The sequence below is a fragment of the Ursus maritimus genome, unplaced genomic scaffold (assembly GCF_017311325.1).
Source record: "Ursus maritimus isolate PB19 unplaced genomic scaffold, ASM1731132v1 scaffold_39, whole genome shotgun sequence".
NCBI lineage: Eukaryota > Metazoa > Chordata > Mammalia > Carnivora > Ursidae > Ursus > Ursus maritimus.
The window spans coordinates 189,921-196,160 of NW_024426541.1; the positions used below are offsets into that span (position 1 = coordinate 189,921).

The 6,240-nt window shown below is 36.1% G+C and overlaps 1 pseudogene; it reads right to left on the reverse strand.

The window, feature by feature from the left end:
- Positions 1-736: 736 nt before the first annotated feature.
- On the reverse strand, positions 737-1,576 carry LOC121100379 (annotated as a pseudogene).
- Between the last annotated feature and the right edge of the window lie 4,664 nt (positions 1,577-6,240).

Genomic DNA, 6,240 nt, shown 5'->3' on the forward strand with positions numbered 1-6,240 from the left:
TAAGAAAGTATATCACTTTAAATCAATAGGATCTCTCGAAATAGTGTCTTTTTCCTCCTCTCGGGCTTTCACAACCATGAAGAAAGAATCATGAGCATTTTATTTGCTTACACTAGCTTACTTCTGCTGAATGTCTCCTGTGTCTGAATGCTTACAAACTGACGAAAGCTCTTGCTATACTAAACTATATTGAAATGAAATGGGTGGATGGACATGGATGGGATATCTAGAAATCTAAGTAAACCATGAAATATAAGTCAATAAAAGTGAATGTGTGGGGTTGAATGTGTATGTACATGTATGTCTGTTTATAAGTTATATTACATAGTAATTACTATGTGATTATACTAATATATTACAATGCAATTTATATTATACCTATAAATTACATTTATAATATAAAATGATATAATAAAATTATAATAATTATAATGTAATATAAATCTTACATTATAAGGTAGTGATACTATAAAGTTGTAAAATTTTTGTTTAAAGTATGAAATTATATAGCATAAAACTATATACATGATTTTTGTTATTATCCACAACTATTTCTCTGTACTATAACACAATATGAATTACATCCATAAAACATCAGAATGAAATCTTTAAGCAAGAAATCCTATGAGAGAAATGATATCCCTGAATGAGTATTAGTAAGAACATGTAGGTTTGTGAAAGCTGGAATTCAGTAAGAAGTCATGCGTTGGTTACACAGTTTCTTCATAGCTGTTTTTCATCTCTTTATTTCATTGATATAGATAAGGGGGTTCAAGAGTGGAGTAAAAATGGTATAAAACACAGACAGGAGCTTGTCCACAGAGAAGTGATTGAGGAAAGGCCACACGTAAATGAAAATGCAGGGCCCAAGAAAGAGCGACTACCATGATGTGTGCAGGGCAAGTAAAGAGGTGCTTTGGATACCCCACCAGCAGCATGCTGTTGGACGTGAATGAGGACCAAGCAGTACAAGAGACCAAGAGGAGCAGAAAACAGCTCATGCAGGCAACCCACTGTCTGAGATCATAGTATGCCCAAGACATAGGTGTCCATGCAGGCAAGCTTGATCCACGCGAGAGGAAGGTCACAGAAAAGCTGTCCACCTCATTGGGGCCACAGTAAGGTAAATTCACAGTAAAGGCTACTTGACTGATGGAGTGCACAAATCCAGTGACCCATGAAACCAACACCAGCCCCATGCAAGTCTGCCGGCTCATCACAGTCATGTAATGCAAAGGTTTGCATATAGCCACATATATCTGTCATAGGCCATGGAAACCAGAAGTACCATCTCAGCCCCACCAATAAAGTGCAAAGAAGAAGATTTGAGCCATGCATCCTCAAAGGGGAGATAGCTTTCGATCACTAAGAAAGTCCTGACCATCTTGGGGGTGGCAAATGAGGCGAGCCATGTGTCACAAGAAGATTTCACAGCAGGAGTACATGGGAGAGGAGTGCAAGTGGGGTCAAGAAATGCAGTGACCACAATGATGGGGTTACCCAGCACAGTGGACACATAGATTCCAGAGAAAAATATAAAGAAAAATGCGGAGATGTTGTAAAGTGCAGAGTCCATACAACACAAATTCTGACACCAAGGAATAATTCTGCAACTCCATTATCTCAAGTTTCAGACTGTTCTGAATCTATATAAAGAAAAGTGGACATGAAAGGGCTGTCAACTACCAGACACATGAAAGTGATGCTGAAGCTTTATCTGAATATAATCTTAATTTGTAAGACAGAGTATAAAATACACTACAAACGATTAAAGAAGCCAAGCCCAGCAATGAGTTTGCCCGGTGCTCCCACGTTAAGGCTACTTTGGTGCAGCCATCTCCTAATGCTTGCTTTGAAAACTTGACAATCCAGACTCCTTCAGGGACTTCTCCTGGTAGTAGTAGTGGAACCACCTCCTCCTTCCGTATTCATTTGCTCACTCACAAGCTCACTCATTCAGACTAGGTCTATGTAACACTGAGAGTTTCCCATTCTCATTCAGTTAATAAAGCACTCAGTATAAGAAATAAATCAATTAACCTAGGGTTCATACAGTTCTCCAAATCCCATTTTATTACTGCTTTCTTGCATCTCTATTAATCAGTTGGGTTTGAGTTAAAAGCCAATGATCCAATCCATTTGTAATTTGTGTGTATAAACTGATGACTTACGACAGGATTTAGAATAGCTTCAGGGGCGCCTGGGTGGCTGCGGTTAGCGTCTGCCTTCGGCTCAGGGCGTGATCGGCGTTCTGGGATTGAGCCCCACATCAGGCTCTTCCGCTATGAGCCTGCTTCTTCCTCTCCACTCCCCTGCTTGTGTTCCTCCTCTCGCTGGCTGTCTCTATCTCTGTCGAATAAATAAATAAAATCTTTAAAAAAAAAAAAAGAATAGCTTCAATGAAAGAAATATTTTTCAAGATCTTTCAACAAGGGCCAGAGCATAAGACTATGCAATAATTTGGGGGGGGGGGTGTAGCTTTCACAGTATACACAAGTACCGATAAGTTCAGCATTTGATTAAAAACATAGTTCTGAACTTCCAGAAGAACTGGGATGGGATGGATAGGTCTCACCATCAGTTTATCATGAGAAATGAGGTGGTACCCCAGTCTTCTCACTAAGAGGAAGATATTGTATAAACGTTTTTATAAAGACATTGAACAGAATTCTTCATGACTGATTTCACAAAAGATGCAGAACTGTCCTTTGCATGAACTTTTATTATGTTGGCCCTTTACAAAATTGAAGACTATAACATGAAATAATCATTTGGCAAGGCTTCTTACAGGGAGCTAAAGTTACATATTCCAAATCTGAAATATTCTAATGATGTGAACATGATAGAGTGATAGAATTAAAAAATCTAGAGGAACTCATGGTTATTGTATCAGTTTTAGTCCACTCGAATAGCAACAGTCTCCACCAGGTTTTTTAAGGTAACAGAGATTCAGATTCTTTTGTTCCTCTTGAAGTTTTCTAACTGGATTATATTAAAAGATTTAATTGCAGGACTTTTTAGGAAGAGGTGCTACCCCTCTTTAGAATGGGATTATGTATCTTACTGTTAAACACTGCTGTGGACAAGACGGAAATCATCACAATTCAGGATCTCTTAAACCAGTTTAGTTAGATGACCCTGACACAAGCTAGCATACATATTACAGACCACAATGGCCGTTCTTTTATTGATATGCTTGTGCTCTATGGCCATGAGAATTTTCACATGTAAACCTAAAACATAACTGGGTTTCATTTAGTGTTTTCTAGAGATTTCCCAAATGGAAAACTTGGGAAACAAAAATAAAGAAATGTTTAACTTGCTATTGAATTAAAGATGCTCTGAAATCAGATATTGGTGATGGTTGACCAACTCTGTTAATATACTAAAAACCATTGAATTGTACCCTGAAATTGAGTGGACTTTAAGGTATGTAAATGATATATCAATAAAACACTTTTGAAAATGGATTCTGAAAAAAGTGGAATAAATGGACTTACATAGGGCTCTGATTTCAGAGAACACTATCATTTACTAAGGCATTTTAAAGATTGTTAAATGTTAAGTTTATAATCAGAAACAATGAGGTTGATTTTGTATACCTACAAATGCTACTTAGGAAACAAATACAACAATGACAAAATTTGATTTTAACTGACAAGCTAATATTATCTCCTCCAACAATTTTAAAGTAAAAAATAATGGAACGAATTAGTCTCTAGTTGACCTGTATGTTCGGACATACATTCACAAATGTCTATCAAAGGCTATTTACTAACCTGGAGTTAGATGGTCACTGCTGGTGCTGCTGACCCCTCAATTTGTATTTCAAATCTACTATCCTTCAGTGGAACTTTCGAAAATATACAAATTTTTTATTCTATAGAGGATTTAATAATCTTTTTCTCTTCCTCCTCATCCTGGAAAATAATTACAGAAAAGCATCACTTTAAGAAGCTAGAGAAATTCAGATTTGAGTCTTCTTTGGACCTTAGATATAAATATCTATGTCCTCTCTCCCATCAAATAAAGAATTCCTTAAAGATGGGACATTGATAGCCAATTACCATAATGGAGCTTGGGGAATATATTCAAGTGGAAATTTTTGCTAATAAGTCAGGTTAATTTCTCCAAGTGACAAAAGAAGAAAGATTTTAAAGACATCAGGTTCTATAAACACAGTTACAGTTATTTTAATAGTTTAAGCAGAATAATGTGTACCCTTATCCAGTTAATATACTGTAAAATGTGCCTCTCCTTTAGATAATAAAATTAAGTTACATTTTAAAAATATACTGAAAATCTGCCAACCTTGAACATTATTTTATGTAACTTTGATCAAGCACAGTACTTTGGAACATCAGATTTATATGTGCCAAAATATTTGCTTTCTCCAGATTTATATGTTCATGAATAATGAAATCTCCTGGTATCTGGGTTACTTTGCACACCACTTATAATTGTCATCCCACCTACCTCCCCAAATCATTTGAGGTTAATTCAGGCTTCTTTTGCTGATGGTTGTATGCTGATTACAAAAATCTTAGAATTTTCCAATGAATGATAATCACATTTACAACAATTCACATGGCATTCGATTCCATATTAGGTATATAAGTACAACCCAATTTATAAGGGATTTCACTGGCAAGACAGCATCTAAGTATAGTAAAAAGTCTCGTGTTCTATATTGGCTTTAGATAATTGTATTTCTCTTAAAAGAAATCACAAAACTTTTCTAAGTTTTTTTCTCTTTTGAAAACACACAAAGAATAATTGCTGAAGAAAAATTGTAGAAGTAACCTATATGCATCAATGTCATTTGTTTTTGATATACAGTCATTATGTGGATACAAACATACTAGGTAAAGCTAAGAATTGCCGAGAAGCTTCTGACAACCAACAGAGTCAATGTTTGATTTGGAGTTAGGAAAAGATTTCCTAAACATGATGATTAATATTATGTGTCAATCTGGGGGAATGTTGTTGAATGAAATTACCATTGAAATTGATGAACTCCGAGTAAAACAGGTTTCCCTCCAGGAGGTGGGTGGGCCTTACCCAATCAGTTGAAGGCCTGAATAGAAGAAAAAGACCAGCCTTCCCAAGCAAGACAGAACTCTCTAGGAGACTGTCTTTGAATTTCATCTGCACCATCAACCCTCCTGAAACTCTAGCCTTCCAGTCCACATCATAGTTTTAGATTATGAACTTGCTAGGCTCTTTAAAACATATAAGCCATTCCTTGTAATAAATCTCTCCCGCTTTCTCTCTCTCTCCATCTTTTTGTCTGTCACTCTGTCTCTGTTTCTCTCTCTCTCTTTATGTCTGTCTCTGTCTCTCTCTCCTTCCCTTTCTTTTACCCGAAATCCCTGACTGATACCGTAAATATAAAGTCAGTAATAGAAGAATTCAGAAAGCAAAATATACAAAAATATGTAAAATTTAAAAAAAAATCTTTGTATTTTAGGAAGCATCACAATAGAATTTAAATCCAAGTACAAACTTGTTAACTGTATTTCCAATCTTGTGACCCCAAAGTTACTACATAGAGTTGTGTAGACTTTAAGTATTGGCCAAAGGGTCTATGGAGGCTGACATCCAGCCTGAGCCCCACCCATCCAACAAACAATATGTCTTAACCAGGCCTGGGTTTGCCCCTTGGAAGCACTTTTTTCCTAATCCACACAAAGTTCCAGTGTGGTTATTTTAGCCCTGATGACAAAGCCCTAATATCCTTAACACAGAAGAAGTATTTATAAATCAGTAAGTGAGAGAAACTTGAAGAGAAAGAAGAGGAAAGAACTTAAGAAAATTAGTTTTTAAAAGGAAGAGGTCTAATAGGCCAATAAACATTAAAAAGTTGACCTCACTAAACAAAACTTAACAAGGCATACTTTATTCACATTTCAGATTTGGAATAAATACATCAGACTCGTGGTCAGGTCTGATGAAAATGGATAATTTCATAATAAAAATAGCAATTTAAATTTAAATAACACTTCATGTCTCTTTCTCTATGCCAGGACTATGTCAGGTTGATTCTTTCTTTCTCCTTTCTTTTCTTTCTTTCTTTTCTTTCTTTCTTTCTTTCTTTCTTTCTTTCTTTCTTTCTTCTTTCTTTCTTTCTTTGTAAAGATTTTATTTAATTATTTGACAGAGAGAGAGAGACAGCCAGCAAGAGAGGGAACACAAGCAGGGGGAGTGGGAGAAGAAGCAGGCTCCCAGTGGTGGGGCCCG